Below are 17,740 nucleotides of genomic sequence, written 5' to 3' on the forward strand. Positions count from 1 at the left end.
GAAGGTGTCGTCGGGATGCTGATGACGACCATCACATCCAGGGAGGCGTGGACCACCCTGGAAAACAGCTTCGCGGCGCAGTCGACGGCGCGCTCCATGCAGCTCCGGTTCCAGCTGTCGCGGATCAAGAAGCTGGATGCACCGATGTCCAGCTACTTCAACAGGGTTAAGACCCTCGCCGACATCCTAGCAGGTATCGGTAAACCTTTGGAAGATGAGGAGATTATCTCTTATCTCCTTGCAGGACTGGACAGCGACTACGACCCCCTGGTTGAAGTGGTGACGGCGAGGACGACGCCGATGCCGCTGCGGGATCTCTATGCCCAGCTGCTCAGCACTGAGTTCCGCATCGAGTCACGCAAGACTGAGCTCAGCGGCAACATCAACCAGTTCTCCGCCAATCTGTCGTTTGGCTCCAAGCAGCCTGGCGGTGGTGGCAAGTTCTACCGCGCCGATGGCCGCTCCCTGCCACCGATCAAGCCACCGACTGGGGGTGGCAACTCCTTCCGCGCACCAGCTCCGCCGCCGCCCTCCTTCGACAACGGCGACGGCTCCCGCACACCTAGTGGTGGCGGCTACTCCAACAACTCCGGCAACGGCAATCGCCCACTTTGCCAACTGTGCGGCAAGTTGGGGCATATTGCCTCACGCTGCTTCAAGCGCTTCAAGCGGGAGTTTCTTGGCGTCGGAAACGATGGCGGGGGTGCTCCTCGTCAAGCGGCTGCTGCTACTCATGCACCAGCACCTCAAGGCCACACTCCCTCCTACCCGATCGATCCAGCATGGTACGCGGACACTGGAGCCACGGACCACCTCACCAACGACCTCGACAAGCTTACCGTGAGGGAGCCCTACGTCGGCCACGATCAAGTGCACGCTGCAAATGGTGCAGGTATGCAAATTCATCATGTTGGCCAAGGCATTCTCCCCACTCCATCTCATAATCTCCGTCTCAATGATGTTTTGCATGTCCCTTCAGTCACTCGTAATCTTCTTTCTGTCAAGAAACTTACTCGTGATAATCCTGTTTTTGTGGAATTTCACCCATATGATATTTTTGTGAAGGATCGAGCCACGAGGGAAATCATGCTTAGAGGGAGGAGTCGTGGTGGCCTTTATCCGTTGGAGCCACCCATAATAAAACAAGCCTTCGGGAGTCTTCGTGTGTCTAGAGAACAATGGCATTGTCGCCTAGGTCATCCTGCTTCACAGGTTGTCAAGCATGTTTTACATCATAGTGATCTTCCTTCGGAGTCGAGTCATAGTAATGCAGTTTGTGATGCATGTCAACAAGGCAAAAGTCACCAATTGCCTTTTCCCCTTTCAAGTCATGTAATAAAAGCTCCTTTAGAGCTCATATATTCAGATGTGTGGGGCCCTGCCCAAGTCTCTGTTAGTGGACACAAATATTATGTTAGCTTCATTGATGCTTATAGTCGTTTCACATGGCTTTACCTTCTTAAACAGAAATCTGATGTGTTTCAAGTATTCCTCCAATTTCAAAGTCATGTTGAACGCCTTCTGAATCACAAAATCATTCATGTTCAAACGGATTGGGGTGGAGAATACCTTAAACTCAACAAGTTCTTTTCAGATATTGGCATTACTCATAGAGTTTCTTGTCCACATACACATCAACAAAACGGGACTGCCGAACGTAAACACCGCCATATAGTTGAAACGGGACTTACCCTTTTAGCTCATGCATCGGTTCCTTTCCGTTTCTGGAGTGATGCATTCTCCACAGCATGTTTCCTCATTAATCGACTTCCCACTCGAGTCATTAACATGCAAACTCCCCTTGAACGTCTCTTAGGCGAGATTCCTGATTATACCTTCTTCAAGGTTTTTGGGTGCGCCTGTTGGCCTCATCTCCGCCCATACAACAACAGAAAACTTGAGTTTAGATCAAAGAAATGTGTCTTTCTTGGTTATAGTGCTCTCCACAAAGGCTACAAATGTCTTCATATACCGACTAGTCGTGTCTATATTTCTAGAGATGTGGTCTTTGATGAGTCAAACTTTCCTTTTGTTGGTTCCTCACCCGGTGACACAAAAATTTCTACATCATCTACTCCTGCCATGCCTGGTCAATTTGATGATTCTGCATATGCACCGTTGCTTTTACCTAATCATGGTGCAGGAACAGGGAGAGGGATGCAGCTTCACATTGATCAGCTCCCCCACGACGATCAGCCTGAGTCCGCCTCGGGATCTAGCACTCCCATGCACGTCGATCACCAGCTTGGTGATCTCTCTCCTGCGACGTCCCGTGAGCCCACGTCTCCTGGCCCAGACTCGGCTACTGGATCATCGTATCCGGCTGGTTCTCCGTCGCCTGATGGGCCGCCGTCTCATGCTGGGCCTCCTTCACCAGGCGCAGCTTCATCCAGTTCTGCGCCACCCCCTGCACCGATAACTGGACCAGTGACGCGTCTCCGTAACAACATTCGTCGGCCTCGCGAGCGCACGGATGGAACCGTGGCCTGGCTCACGCGTTGCATGGCACATGCAGTGACGTCTGAGAGTGCTGAACCAAGAGATTTTCGGGTTGCTATGGCTCTGCCACACTGGCGTTCTGCGATGGACTCTGAATATGCTGCGTTACTTCGCAATCAGACCTGGCAGTTGGTTCCTCGTCCAGCTGGTGTGAATGTCATTGACTCCAAGTGGGTATTCAAGGTTAAACATCACGCTGATGGATCTATCGAGCGTTATAAGGCTCGTCTCGTTGCCAAAGGTTTTAAACAGCGGCAAGGCTTGGATTATGATGATACCTTTAGCCCTGTGGTGAAACCCACGACTATTCGTCTTCTGTTATCCTTGGCTGTTTCTCGTGGTTGGCATCTTCGCCAACTTGACATTCAAAATGCTTTTCTTAATGGTATACTTGAGGAAGAGGTGTATATGAGGCAGCCTCCCGGATATGAAGATCAGACTCGTCCTCACCACTTGTGTCGGCTGGAGAAGGCTATTTATGGTCTCAAACAGGCACCCAGAGCATGGCATATTCGTCTTAGTTCAGTTCTTCATACTCTTGGTTTTGTTGCATCGGCTGCGGATTCTTCTTTGTTCATTGCTCGGCATCATCATGCAGTCACGTTTCTTCTGGTCTATGTGGACGACATTATAGTTGTCAGCTCGTCGCCACATGCTTCCTCGCAGCTCGTTGTGGATTTGAGGACAGAATTTGCTGTTAAGGACCTTGGTATGCTTCATTATTTCCTGGGTATTGAAGTTTTGTCTCCGTCGGGTGGTGGTCTGATGCTTTCTCAACGGAAATATGCCTCTGAACTCCTTCGCCGGTCTGGGATGCTCAAGTGCAAACCCGCTCACACGCCCATGTCTGCTTCAGACAAGCTCTCGGCGACGGATGGTACTCCTCTTTCTTCTGATGATGCTACATTATATCGCAGTATAGTGGGTGGTTTGCAGTATTTAACTATCACACGTCCTGATCTCTCATATGTGGTAAATCGTGTGTGTCAGTATTTACATGCTCCAAGGGATTGTCATTGGTCCGCTGTCAAACGGATTCTTCGCTACATCAGGTTCACTGTTACTACTGGCCTCTCTCTTCGTCCAGCTTCGACTACTTTACTGTCCGCCTTCTCTGATGCTGATTGGGCGGGGAATGTTGATGATCGGCGATCAACCGGGGGATATGCTATCTTCTTTGGTGGAAATTTGATCGCCTGGAGTGCTCGTAAACAAGCTACGGTGTCCCGATCTAGTACTGAGTCTGAATACAAGGCGCTTGCTAATGCCACTGCAGAACTTATTTGGGTGCAGTCTTTGCTTGGTGAGCTAGGCATTCCGCAGTCTCGAGCTCCAATATTATGGTGTGACAATCTTGGTGCAACTTATCTCTCAGCAAATCCAGTGTTTCATGCTCGTACCAAACACATTGAGGTGGATTTTCATTTTGTTAGAGAAAGAGTTTCTCGGAAGCAACTGGAGATTCGATTCATTTCTTCTCATGATCAAGTTGCAGATATTTTCACCAAGCCCCTTCCGGATCCAGCTTTTCAATGGTGCAAGCGCAATCTCAATCTGTCTAACAGTTGAGATTGAGGGAGGGTGTTAGAATATATTGTATATTGTTAGGTAGCTGTTTAGTATCTCACGATAGTTATCTGTTTGTGTTAACCATATAGATTAGATCAATAGTTGTTGAGATCTTACCGTGTTGTACAAGTTGTAAAACCCTAACTATCAATATAAAAGCGCATGACAGCCAGCCCTTGGAGAGCTGTGCACTTGCCTCCAAACCATTGTCTCACGTTTTCTTACACGATCCGCGTGCCGACGGCGTCCATGGCCACTCTCTGCTCCTTGCCTCTCCGCGCAGCAGCTGCTGCTACCGCTACGGCGCTACCGTAGCACAAAGCCAAATGATCCAGAAGCGTTTCTTCAGACTGACCGAATTATACGAGCATTTGAGCCCCGAATTTGCTCACGAGGCGACCTGCAACAATGCAAGTCGGGGATTAGATTCTGATGTTACTGATTGCCGATAGTATGGTATTATAGGGAATCACTGGGAAAAGTCCACTCTCTTACTTTTTCTTGTATCTGTAACCTAATTAAAGAACAGCCCCTATCATTTGCTTGCGTGTTGGAGTATTTCATTTTCTTTATTTATTATAGACTTTGTAAGAGAATGCTGCCGACCAATACAGACGAACGCAAATTCTTTTGTTAATTGGCCGCATCCCAACCTTACTATTAATTCCTGGTAAATGATTTATCCCAGCAGAAGCTGATTGGCAGTTTATCATCATATTCTGGGGACAATGCGTTTTTCTTTTTCTTGAATGAGTAGGTTGACTATGGATAATTTTTTCAAGGACTTTTGACTATGAAATATGAATACCCAAAGTGTGATTAAAGAAAGAAAGATGACAGGAAGACTATGAGTGGCGGCCCTTTTCGTGCCATATGATGGTAGTGAGTTCATCTGGAAAGTAATTAACAGTGCAAGGAGTTCCTTGAACCAATGGGGCGAAGGCTCTTAGCCTCTTATGGAACACTAGTAATTGTGCACATAAATGCACCTGTTGAACATAGAAAAGGTGTATTAGAGCTTAAAATGAGGTTATGCCTATATACCAGATTAGCATGTACATGTATCTTATCAGCTGTAATAGTAAGAGTTACTATTGTGCTATCATTTTTACAAGAGATTGATGCAAAATATAATCATTATAACAGATAATTGAAAACAACATGTCGTCTGATAGCATAACTAGGAGTGTCAACAGATCAAGGATTGCACAACCAATCCTGATGTGCAGACTGATTACTAAATATGAATTTTTTAATATTTTTTTTTTCATTTCGGTGAAATTAAAATTTCAACAACCAGTGCATAAATTATAAGATAAAATTTAGATATGCTAATACTAATATTTACACATCTGTCCACATGAAGTTGGCATTCTAGGAACTTAATACATTTTATTGAGGTCTCTATCTTGGTACATGAAAAATGAGGATACTTGTCATGCAATGCAGACTGAACTGCCAAACAAGATAAATAAATATATCTTCAGTGCAGATCTTTTGAGTACCTCCAACCGAACTTATAAGCTTTTTTATTGCCTTGAAATGGCTATGTACTAATCTTGAAAAGTGAAAATTGTTTCTTACATATGGAAAGAATTATATTTTTATTAAGTTGTGCTGATAACAACAACAATGGACACGGTTACCTGTGCCCACCGTGACCTCTCCTAGGTTTCCACAAACCACCTAGCTAGATATTATGTCGAAGATAAGTAGGAATGTAAATGGAGCAGATATTTTCCGCACTGAATCCGCATCCATTTTTAAGGATACGTCAAGTGTCTGTCGGATATGGATATAGATACGGATAGTGTCAGCCGGATATCAGTGCAGATGTGGTAGAGGATATGGTACCCCCAAAATCCAGTGGATGCGGATTATCCGGTAATTTTTATGGATTACCCGAGATGATAAATTAGGATAATTGTATTTTAGTACAAAGTAATTTGATGTAATTCCGTATAGGCATCTTGGTGATCCCAAAAAATTACAATTTCTACTATCCGTGAAATACATGCAGCACATCACTACTTCTCTCCCTCCGTGAGGCTATATATGGCCGTTCTCGCATAGAACAAAATAAGTAGCATACATGTTCTTCTGCACGTAACACAATATGTGCTTTCAAAACTAATGCACATATACACCTAACAAGTGTATTGGGTGTGTTGGGGACACAAACAAGAGACTTCTTGTATCTTAATTGCAGGGTTGCTTGAGATGGATATCTTTGACCTCTACCTCCCTGAGTTCGATAAACCTTGGATGATTCACTTAAGAGAAACTTATTGTTGTTCTACAAACCTCTGCACTTGAAGGCCCAACACTGTCTACAAGAATAGAAACGTGTGTAGACATTAAGAAGATGATGAGGACGATGTAGATGATGTCGATGACGGCGTCGAAGAGGAAGCTGATGGAGACATCGTCGATGAGGGAGATGGTATACACACCATTGAAGAGGGACCTGGTGGACACGCCGGCAAGAAGAAAGCCAAGAGGAAGGGCGGCGGCTCCCGGGGGGAAATTGGTTGCTGTTGGAAAACCAATGCTTGTGTGATTCGTAGAAGGCAGTGAGTATTGATGCTATCATCGACGCCAAACCAAGGCTACGAATCCTATTGGAAGAGGATCAAAACCGAGTTTAATGAGCGCAAGATCATCGCTGTTGAGTACCACGACGTGGAGATGAGGCGCAGCCAAAAGGCCATGATCAGCCGGTGGGGAATCATACGAGGCATCTTCAACACATTTCATGGCTACGTACGTGGAGAACATCCACGCAAGGCAGGAGAGCGGCATGAACGCCGAGATTCAAGTTGACCGCTCGCTTGGCTCTTACAGGCCGCGGCATGGCCGCAACTTCAACTTGATGCTCTTCTTCATCAAACTCAAGAGTTGCGAGAAATGGCGTCTCACACACTTGTCACTGAAGAAGGTCTTCGACGCCGTCATTGATTTGGACACCCCTTTGGCCGTCCCACTGGCAACAAGAAAGCCAAGGCGGCTGTGATACACGCCGCACCATCGGAGTGGGCACAATCCTCCATTAAGAAGTGGAATAAGGATATCACGACATTGTCAGCCATGCGAGCTGAAGAAACCAAACAAAGGTACGCAACCACGTCCGAGAGGCTAGACAAGAAGATCGTGGTCAAAACGACTAGAGTGGCGGTGAAGAAGCGGAAGGAAGATTTCCTCATATTGAAGACTGACACATCGGACATGGATGAAGATGTGAAAGCGGTGCATTTCCTCATCTGAGACGCCATCTTGCAAGAAATGGGCATTCGTCGGCCAGCGGTACGGTACGTATCATCTGCTATGGGCAACCAGGTGCGATGACATGAGGCGTCACCTGGCGAGCAGGAGAAATCTCCGATAGGCGAGCAGCAGCCACCATCGTCTATTTGATTCATGTCATGTAATATTTATCGCCAGACTGGCCGATCCTTTTGGTTTGGCGGGAACTTTAAATTTGAATCTATTACTATGTCTCTATTTTTTCTCAAAATTATGTTTGCCGGCCACTGATTTGGGGACTGGGATGCCGCTGGGCAGAGCCGTTCCCAAAATTTGCAACCCAATCCGGCGCTCCCAAGCGGTCTGTCTGGCGCTTCCGCCAGATGCCGTTTGGGGCAGCCGGCTAGGATGCTCTTAGCTAGCACATAGTACCCCTTTGTTTTTTTAAACATAAGACTTTAGCCCAACTTTAAATTAATAAATCCACAAATAGCATGAACAAACAAGCTTACAGACTACTCAAATGAAAAGGCAACACCAGCAAACTATAGATCGAACAAAGATTACAACTTGAGACACCTAAACCACCGTTAGGCATCAAGAACAACACTAGGAAGGAAGAGATTGGGGAGGCCACCGGAGCTTGTCATCATCTGCTCCCGCTGGATAGGCCAAGATCCAAAACCGTCACCGTCTCAACCTCCGGAAAAGGACCCCGAGTGCCTCGCCCTAGATCGAAGTGCACCATACCGTCGTGAGGTGAAGGAGTTCCACCAAGAACACAGTCGAACAAGGCTGGCAAGGAGCTTCACCAAGATCACGAACTACACACGAACAACTACCACACACAACCGAAGCTGCAGGAAGAAGACGAACCGCAGAGAAAGCGACGGAAGAGGGCAAAGCCCAACCACGCGGAGGAACAAGACCTCCATGGAATGTACACTCACTCGCCAACCCATAGTCTCTACCACCGTAAAGCGGAACCCTTTCCCTTCTGTCCAGGCTTGTGAATGTCGACCCACTAGCAAGTGATACCCACATGTATAGGGGATCGCTGAAATCTTCGATGGGAAGTATTACCTAAATTTATAGTTCGACTCAAGGGGAACACGAGAATATCAATAAGATTTTAGCAATTGAGACGTCACTCTCAACCACACATGTATATCAATAAACTCACGAAGAAAGTGGTGATTTTATAGCAGTTGATTCAAAAAAGTAAAAGCAAACAGTAAATAAAAGCAGCTGATTTCCAGTTTTCACCGGAAGTAGTAGTATGAAACTTTCAGTGGCTAAAGACGTAGGCATGAAACAACAATGGGGTAATATACGGATGATATTGATCATATAATGCAATCCAACTAACATAGCATTCATCACTAATTCAGTTGTGTGTAGGTGCGTGATTCAGATATAGTTATGTGTACTAAGTAATAGAATTTGCATAACATCTTTTGTCCTGCTTGCCCATTTTACCGGGGCTAACTTGGAACTACAAGCAATCAAGGTCTATCCTTTTGAATAGACCGGAACAAAGCATTAAGATTCATGAACACACATAATCCTTGAACTATCACATATTCCGCTTGTTTTTTTTCCTATCTGTCACCTTAGGGATTCGCAGGGTCAACATAATAACAGGTAATACACCTTGCAAATAAATACCAATCTCATATATATGAAAAATCAATAGAGTTTCAGTACTGAAATCATGTCACTCAAACCCTAGTAACAAACATTAAACATAGCAAAGGTGTACCAACACTCATACATGAATATCTTCAAGAAGAATACCTCAAATCTCGATACATATGGATGATTACATGATCAATCTCATCCAAAACCCATTCATCTCTTAAGCATACAGATAACTACTCACTCATGGTGATGGAGAGTGAGTCCATGATGGTTGATGATGATGTCGGTGGCGGTGATGATGAAGAAGCCCTCAAACTTATTTTCTCCGGGGTGAAGAGCAGGATCAATCTGACCCCCGAAACGAAGATCGTGGTCTCGATGGCGCTCTGTTTTGCGAAACGTCGTGCCCTCTTAGGGTGGTAGGTTTTTAGGGTAGATAAGGCACCACGCGAAGGGGGGAGGTGAGACGGCGACTGAGGGTCAAACGAGCCTAGGTGGCACGCCCAAAGAAGCAGGGCACGCCACCTGGCCGCATTTGCGCCTCGTGGCTCCCCTCTCGTGATCCAACGTTCCAGGTCCTTCCTTTTCATGAAAAATTTCCCTTGTATGTTTTCCTGGTTTTATTTCCTGCGAAAACTTGATTAAAAGGAGACTTTACTAAAATCAACATCTGATTCAACAGTTTTCATTCAAGTATGGTGAGATTCTGAAGCAAATTATTGAGCAAAGTGCTTGGAAAAGTAGATACATTTGAGATGTATTAGCAAGCGGGGGCAATGGGGCGGCAGAGCTGGATGTCAGGCACTTGCCATTCGACACGAGGCAAAGACTTCGCCGAACAAAGCAAGTCGACACGGCCACCCAGACGACATTGTACAAACCCCACCTCAGAAGTCCTCAAAACGGCGCCTCCAAGAAGGGGGTGACGTCGTCGCCGTCCACAAGGAGAACGTAAGGCTTTCGCCCACGCAGAGCAGTAGTAGTGCGGATGATACCTCGACGAGGCCTTCAATAAGGAGCACGACACCGACGGCGGCGTCCTCGTCGTGGTTGCCCAAAGGTTTCCCCCGGTACCATAACCTGCACACCCACCTGACCAACACCTATCTCTGGCGGGCATACCATCGAGCAACAAATGTGGAAGGGGGACGAACATATATGAAAGGAAAAAGCTTCATCTTGCGATCTGGTAGTCGGGCCGACATAACCGCCCATTTTCCACGACCAACATCCTCCGTCGCCTCACCATCCACGCGGCCGAGAACGATGGTCAGCCCAAAACCATGGCCGCCACCTGCCATAGGGCCGAGGTCGTTCACCCAGGGTCGCTGTCGTGGCTTCCAGTCCCCCCACCTAGGGAGACCACCGACATGGAGAGCCCTCCCGTGTAGCCGCCATGGCCACGGTGACCCCGCTCCGAGTTCCTCCACCGATTTCCCATGCGAGGAGCTAACGGCCTAGATCCCCGCCACCACCTTCACCGGCAACACGGACTTTGACCAGCAGCGCCTTTGGGAGTGGCGAAGAGGAGAGGAAGGCGAGGGGAGGGAGCCGGTGGTGGAGAGGATTAGAGTTCGCTCCCTCGGTTGTCAGGAGGGGGCGACGCGTGTGGAGAAGCGTTTGCAGCTTAGGAGTTCGCGATGTATTTGCTTCAGTAACGATGCTGCTTCACCGGCGATTTTGCCTCAAAATTTAACAGTAATGAGACAGGTGATCGAGCAACAAATTCCTGAGCGGACAAAAGTATCACACTTCAAGGTCAGAGTACAATATTCGTTTAACATTTCCGTGCTAGTAGTAGTTTATTTTGCTATACGCCCCCTATACGCCTCACTACTCATCGCCGAGTCAGATCCACCATGAGGGCGCGTCATGGCTTGGCTGGACTGTGTCGACACCGGAGTACTACCAAAACCATGGGCAACCTCGTGCACGCTTTTGGTCGTACTCCGCCCTCCCTGCAGCTAGGCTTGCGTGCTCAACCGTGGACAGCGAACACGTACTTCCGGCGAAAAAATATCACCTTGCACGTCAGAACATTTTAATGACGCAGACTTCACTCTCCGTGAACACTTTACTTCTTCCCTGGAGGAAATGTCCATCTCTCTGACGAGGCTTTTCGTAGACCCTGATGAGACCAACGGCCTCAGGGCATACCAGCAGCTGAGCGACCGTATGTGTCTGCCAGAAAAATGTGTCTCGTACCATCTTCAGCGGGGCAACGCAAATCTAGTCCAAATATGCGTTTAGGATGCGTCTCTGCGGACGCTACGCGGACACGCAAAGTGTCCGCTCGCGTCTAGCGCACGTTTCGCCGGGCCTAGCAGTGACCCAGACTCGATACGTCTTCTCAGCGGCGCCGCATACTGACGCCGAGGCGTCGCTTTGGCAGTCTGCGCCATGTTAATGGCGACGCCTCGCGTGGTGCGCCCCGTCGCCTACCTCTGCGCACAAAGTAATGGCGATGCCACGCGTGCCGCGACCGTCGCCTGCCTCTGGCCTATATAAACAGGGGCGCGCGCATCTCATCTCCTCCCACACTAAACCTAGCCACCGCACAACCTCCACGGTAGCGCCGCTGCCGCGCAACCTCCACCGTAGCCACCATGAGCAGCGCCGGACGCGGCCAGGCTGCCGCGACTACGCCTCCTCCTTCGACTCCACCTTCCCCGGCCTCGAGCTCCGACTAGGACTTCGACGACAACGACGACAGCACAGGCGACCTCCTCGACCCGGTCAGGGACGTCAAGTTTCTAGCTGACGCGGCGAAAGAAGCAGAGGAGGAGCTGGCGGGCCACGTGGCGTTCGATACCGAGATGGAACGCCGCAGGATGGCGGCCGCCGCAGCCGCATAGGAGGACGACTTCAACATCTCATGGTCCTCCGACGACCCTGATGCGCCTACCCCGGAGGAGAAGGCGGTGGAGCAGAGGGCGTTAGTCGAGTGCTTCGAGACGCTCAAGGACGATGCCGCGAACGTGATGCTGCGGCATGCCGCGAACGTGATGCTGCGAACGCGGCGGCGCAACGAACCCTAGCGGCCGCACGGCGGGCGGTGGAGAAACATACGAGGGAGGGGTGCAACGACGGGGCCGGGCCGTCGGGCAACAAGTAGTCTAGGTTTCTACTTATATAGTTCTATGTAGTAGTTTCTATGCTTTTTAAATATGTTTGCAAAACAAAAAAGTGTCACCCGCCCTGTCACACCCAAATGTAAACGGACGCGTGAACAAAATGTATCCACCTCGAAGTGACGCAAACTAACCCCGCTCGAGACTATTTCGCCCGTTGGAGATGGGCTGATTGTACCAAACCACCAAAACGGATCGCGCCCAGATCTTTCCGACGTGCCTATGTTAAAAACTGCAATCGTGTAGCTGCCTGCCGCTCCTGTAGATTCGACCAGGCCATGTGCTTTTAATTGCGAGGCCTAGAAAATATCTGCATACGAGCGAGTGGACGACCTGTCTACCTCCAAGCCCCATAGGTTGGTAGGACAAGGTGCTTGCTGCTTGGCGCTCGTGCATGCACCTTCGGATCATGAGTCGACCCAAATTAAATAAAAAGATAAATATAAATTAAAACTAGATACACTATGTGCATGCATCTAGCTAGTCCTTTATCATTCCTTGAACTTTGTTGTTTTTTTCGTACATCAGTGTGGTTTTGTAATAGATAATTGTGCGGCTGTGTGCATTTTAGATATATATGCAGAGACCGGATCTATTGATTTAAGTAATAAAGTGCCCATTTTCGAAAAAAATTAAATTCATATTTAATATATGCCATTCTCAAGCTTGATGACGACGGCTGGGTCGAGCCTCGGCCGGCCACTTGTGCCATGGCTCACAGCCGCCCACTGCGCCTCCTCCCAGGGAGACCTCGTGTTCAGAGGGATGTGTCCCCTCTTATACATGGCCGCCATTCTCTCGGCCTTGGCCTCCCGCTGAAACCCCGACCAGCCACTGGGCCGTCGCCCATGCCGCCGCCTACAAGCGCTCTGCCTTCTTTCGCAGGCCGCTTGTCACATGACCTCCTTCTACACCCTCGTCATCTCGAGGAACACATCCCGCTCGGTTGTCACCTACGACACCGCCTTAAGAGCCGAGGCGCGGCGCGCCTCGGCGAGGTGGGGCCACTTGGCGAGCTCCACTAGAGGTTGTCCTAGAGGGCCAACTCCTCCTCCTCCGCTTCTAGTGGTAGTGGTGGTGGTGGGGGGAGCGTGGACCACTTCGTCACCCCCCTTCACCGGGGCGGTGGCGCTAGCTAGTGGCAAAAATTGGGGGGCGCCCCGCCGCCTGCGATGCGTAGAATGTGCGGCGCGTGGATTCATGACGAACAAACGATCCATGTGTAGAATGTACCAATTGCGGGAATGATTGACGTACGTAGGGTCGTCGAGGAGGTCAGACGGGAAGAGCACGTGGCAACGTTGGATCTCAGTCCGGTGCGCGCGGCAAGATGCAAGGACGGACAACTCTGGAACCAGATTTGGGTTCAGGTACCAACCGTGGGGGAGGTGGACGTCCCCTCCCCAAGGCATTGGTTCGCCAGCCTCCTAGAAGCCGTTCGCCATGACCGTGCTCACGTTCACCTGCTGCCGCGGTTCCTCCGGCGGCGCCAAGCAAAAGAGAGCGGGGCGCTGGACGAATGGTTATGGTCGACGGCGTGTCGTGGCTTTTCTTCCCGTGTCACCGCTTCAGGGCCATGGGGGGGGGTAGAAGCTACAATTCGTGTCGGCGGGTGCCTGTCCGTAGTGGAGTGGGAGTGGAGTGGCGATAGGGTTCGTGGGTAGACGCGGCTGATCGGTCCTATTTAGGACCACGAGGGGTTCCTACGATGCTGATAAGTGGCATCGGGGAAGGAAACATACAGCCCGATAGGGTTCGTGGGTAGACGCGGCTGCTCGGTCCTATTTAATAGAACCAAGGGGGGTTCTTAGGCCGCTGATAAGTGGCATCGGGAAGGAAACATACGGACACGGTAGAAGAGACCGCATGTCTGTCCCCTGTCTGCATCCACGCAAAGCAGGTCAAGATTTGGACCAGCTTTTAATTTGGTCACAATGGACTGACGCCACCAGATGAGTCACCACATTGGGTCCATATTTTGTTTGCGGCGAATCATTCAGACGCACATAGACCAGATTCGTCGCCGCCTTGGAGATGGCCTAAGGAAGAGAGCTCGACTTCTTCTCTGCTCTTTCCGTCTTCTACATTCTGACTACACTAAAAAGCACATAATAATATGTTAATTTTTTCATTAATATCAGAAAAACCTGGCGCCCTAATAATATGGATGCATGTTTAAAAATATTTGATTAATTCTGGCCAAGACATCAACTAGAGGATTAAATTTGTTCAATGAAGAAGCTCTTGAACTTTTGGGGAATAAAAGTCAATTATTGAATAAAACACAGTACCGCTTCATCTATGGAGGAAGATTGTGGCTGGGGACGTATATATAAAACAAAAAATTCCTATGTGTGTAACTAAGATCATATGCGAGAGGGGAGCTAACCGATCATACACTTGTAGGTCGAGCTAGCAAAAGTTGTTGATGCCGAGGTTGATAAAGACGTGATTCCATCCCCACAACTAAACTCGTCTAGTCTAGTCGCGATGAGATGTATTATCCCCCAGACCGTGAAAAGATCCCCCGAACAAGTGTCTCACGTGCAACATCCCACGGTATCCACACTTACGAGATCAGGAACACCACATCAAAGTGTGATCAAGGACCTATTGATGAGGGAACATGTCGATGAAGATTCGAAAACGCTTCTGCGAGAATCGACTATAGTAGATCTAGGCAGTGGTAGAACTCCGACAACACTCCGAGAAGAAGAAGCATGGCCCGGCAATCTCCTGGTGGTGGAGACTAGGGTGGTGGCGCTAGGAGGTAGGTTGCGTGGCGGTTGTGGCCGGTGGCGCTAGGGAGCGGTGGTGACAATGGAGGAGGAGTGATGTCTACGGGAGCTTCTATTCTTGTAGACAGTGTTGGGCCTCCAAGAGCAGAGGTTTGTAGAACAGCAGCAAGTTTCCCTTAAGTGGATCACCCAAGGTTTATCGATCTCAGGGAGGAAAAGGTCAAAGATATCCCTCTCAAGCAACCCTGCAACCACAAAGCAAGAAGTCTCTTGTGTCCCCAACACACCTAATAGGTGTACTAGTTCGGCGAAGAGATAGTGAAATACAGGTGGTATAAATAAGTATGAGCAGTAGTAACGCAGTAAAACAGTAAACAAGCAGCGATAGCGATATTTAGGAACAAGGCCTAGGGATTAGACTTTCACTAGTGGACACTCTCAACATTGATCACATAACAGAATAGATAAATGCATACTCTACACTCTCTTGTTGGATGATGAACACATTGCGTAGGATTACACGAACCCTCAATGCCGGAGTTAACAAGCTCCACAATTCAATGTTCATATTTAAATAACCTTAGAGTGCATGAAAGATCAACACGACTAAACCAAGTACTAACATAGCATGCACACTGTCACCTTCACACTATGTAGAAGGAATAGATCACATTAATACCATCATAGCAATAGTTAACTTCATAATCTACAAGAGATCACAATCATAGCCTACGCCAAGTACTAACACGGATGCACACACTGTCACCATTACACCGTGCAGGAGGAATAAAACTACTTTAATAACATTACTAGAGTAGCACATAGATAAATTGTGATACAAAACACATTGCAATCATAAAGAGATATAAATAAGCACTTCACTATGACATTCATAACAGTGAATAAGTATTATGTGAAATATAGCCTAAGAGATCCACACGGTGCACACACTGTCACCTTTACACACGTGGGACAAGGAGTCTCTGGAGATCACATAAGTAAAACCCACTTGACTAGCATAATGACATCTAGATTACAAGCATCATCATATGAATCTCAATCATGTAAGGCAGCTCATGAGATTATTGTATTGAAGTACATAGGAGAGAGATTAACCACATAGCTACCGGTACAGCCCCGAGCCTCGATGGAGAACTACTCCTCCTCATGGGAGCCAGCAGCGTTGATGAAGATGGCGGTGGTGTCGATGGAGGAGCCTTCCGGGGGCACTTCCCCGTCCCGGCGGCGTGCCGGAACAGAGACTCCTGTCCCCCAGATCTTGGCTTCGCGATGGCGGCGGCTCTGGAAGGTTTCTCGTACCGTGGCTTTTCGTATCGAGGTTTTAGGTCTGGGACCTTTATATAGGCGAAGAGGCGGAGTCGGAGGGTCAACGGGGCGACGACACCATAGGGGGGCGCGGCCAAGGCCTGGGCCGCGCCACCCTGTCGTCTGGGGCCCACAGGGCCCTCCTCTGGCGGCTCTCGGGTGTTCTGGATGCTTCCGGGCAAAATAGGAACCCGGGCATTGATTTCGTCCAATTCCGAGAATATTTCGTTACTAGGATTTCTGAAACCAAAACAGCAGAAAACAGGAACCGGCTCTTCGACATCTTGTTAATAGGTTAGTTCCGGAAAATGCACGAATATGACATAAAGTGTGCATAAAACATGTAGATATCATCAATAATGTGGCATGGAACATAAGAAATTATCGATACGTCGGAGACGTATCAGCATCCCCAAGCTTAGTTCCTGCTCGTCCCGGCAGGTAAAACGATAACAAAGATAATTTCGAAGTGACATGCCATCATAACCTTGATCATACTATTTGTAAATATATGTAATGAATGCAGCGATCAAAACAATGGTAATGACATGAGTAAACAAGTGAATCATAAAGCAAAGACTTTTCATGAATAGTACTTCAAGACAAGCATCAATAAGTCTTGCATAAGAGTTAACTCATAAAGCAATAAATCAAAGTAAAGGTATTGAAGCAACACAAAGGAAGGTTAATTTTCAGCGGTTGCTTTCAACTTGTAACATGTATATCTCATGGATAATTGTCAACATAGAGTAATATAACAAGTGCAATATGCAAGTATGTAGGAATCAATGCACAGTTCACACAAGTGTTTGCTTCTTGAGGTGGAGAGAAATAGGTGAACTGACTCAACATAAAAGTAAAAGAAAGGTCCTTCAAAGAGGAAAGCATCGATTGCTATATTTGTGCTAGAGCTTTTATTTTGAAAACAAGAAACAATTTTGTCAACGGTAGTAATAAAGCATATGAGTTATGTAAATTATATCTTACAAGTTGCAAGCCTCATGCATAGTATACTAATAGTGCCCGCACCTTGTCCTAATTAGCTTGGACTACCGGATCATCGCAATACACATGTTTTAACCAAGTGTCACAATGGGGTACCTCCATGCCGCTCGTACAAAGGTCTAAGGAGAAAGCTCGCATTTTGGATTTCTCGCTTTTGATTATTCTCAACTTAGACATCCATACCGGGACAACATGGACAACGAGATAATGGACTCCTCTTTAATGCATAAGCATGTGGCAACAATTATTATTCTCGTATGAGATTGAGGATATATGTCCAAAACTGAAACTTCCACCATGAATCATGGCTTTAGTTAGCGGCCCAATGTTCTTCTCTAACAATATGCATGCTCCAACCATTAAGGTGGTAGATCTCTCTTACTTCGGACAAGACGGACATGCATAGCAACTCACATGATATTCAACAAAGAGTTGATGGCGTCCCCGAGAACATGGTTATCGCACAACAAGCAACTTAATAAGAGATAAAGTGCATAAGTACATATTCAATACCACAATAGTTTTTAAGCTATTTGTCCCATGAGCTATATATTGTAAAGGCGAATGATGGAATTTTAAAGGTAGCAC

General features: G+C 47.8%; 1 non-coding gene across 1 annotated transcript; it reads left to right on the forward strand.

Annotated features, from left to right (window-relative positions):
* The first annotated feature begins 203 nt into the window (after window positions 1-203).
* Window positions 204-343, forward strand: LOC124679926. Its single transcript, XR_006995343.1, has one exon. It is a non-coding gene; the product is annotated as a small nucleolar RNA Z247 (small nucleolar RNA).
* The last annotated feature ends 17,397 nt before the right edge of the window (window positions 344-17,740 follow it).

Source organism: Lolium rigidum, chromosome 7, assembly GCF_022539505.1.
Source record: "Lolium rigidum isolate FL_2022 chromosome 7, APGP_CSIRO_Lrig_0.1, whole genome shotgun sequence".
Lineage (NCBI taxonomy): Eukaryota > Viridiplantae > Streptophyta > Magnoliopsida > Poales > Poaceae > Lolium > Lolium rigidum.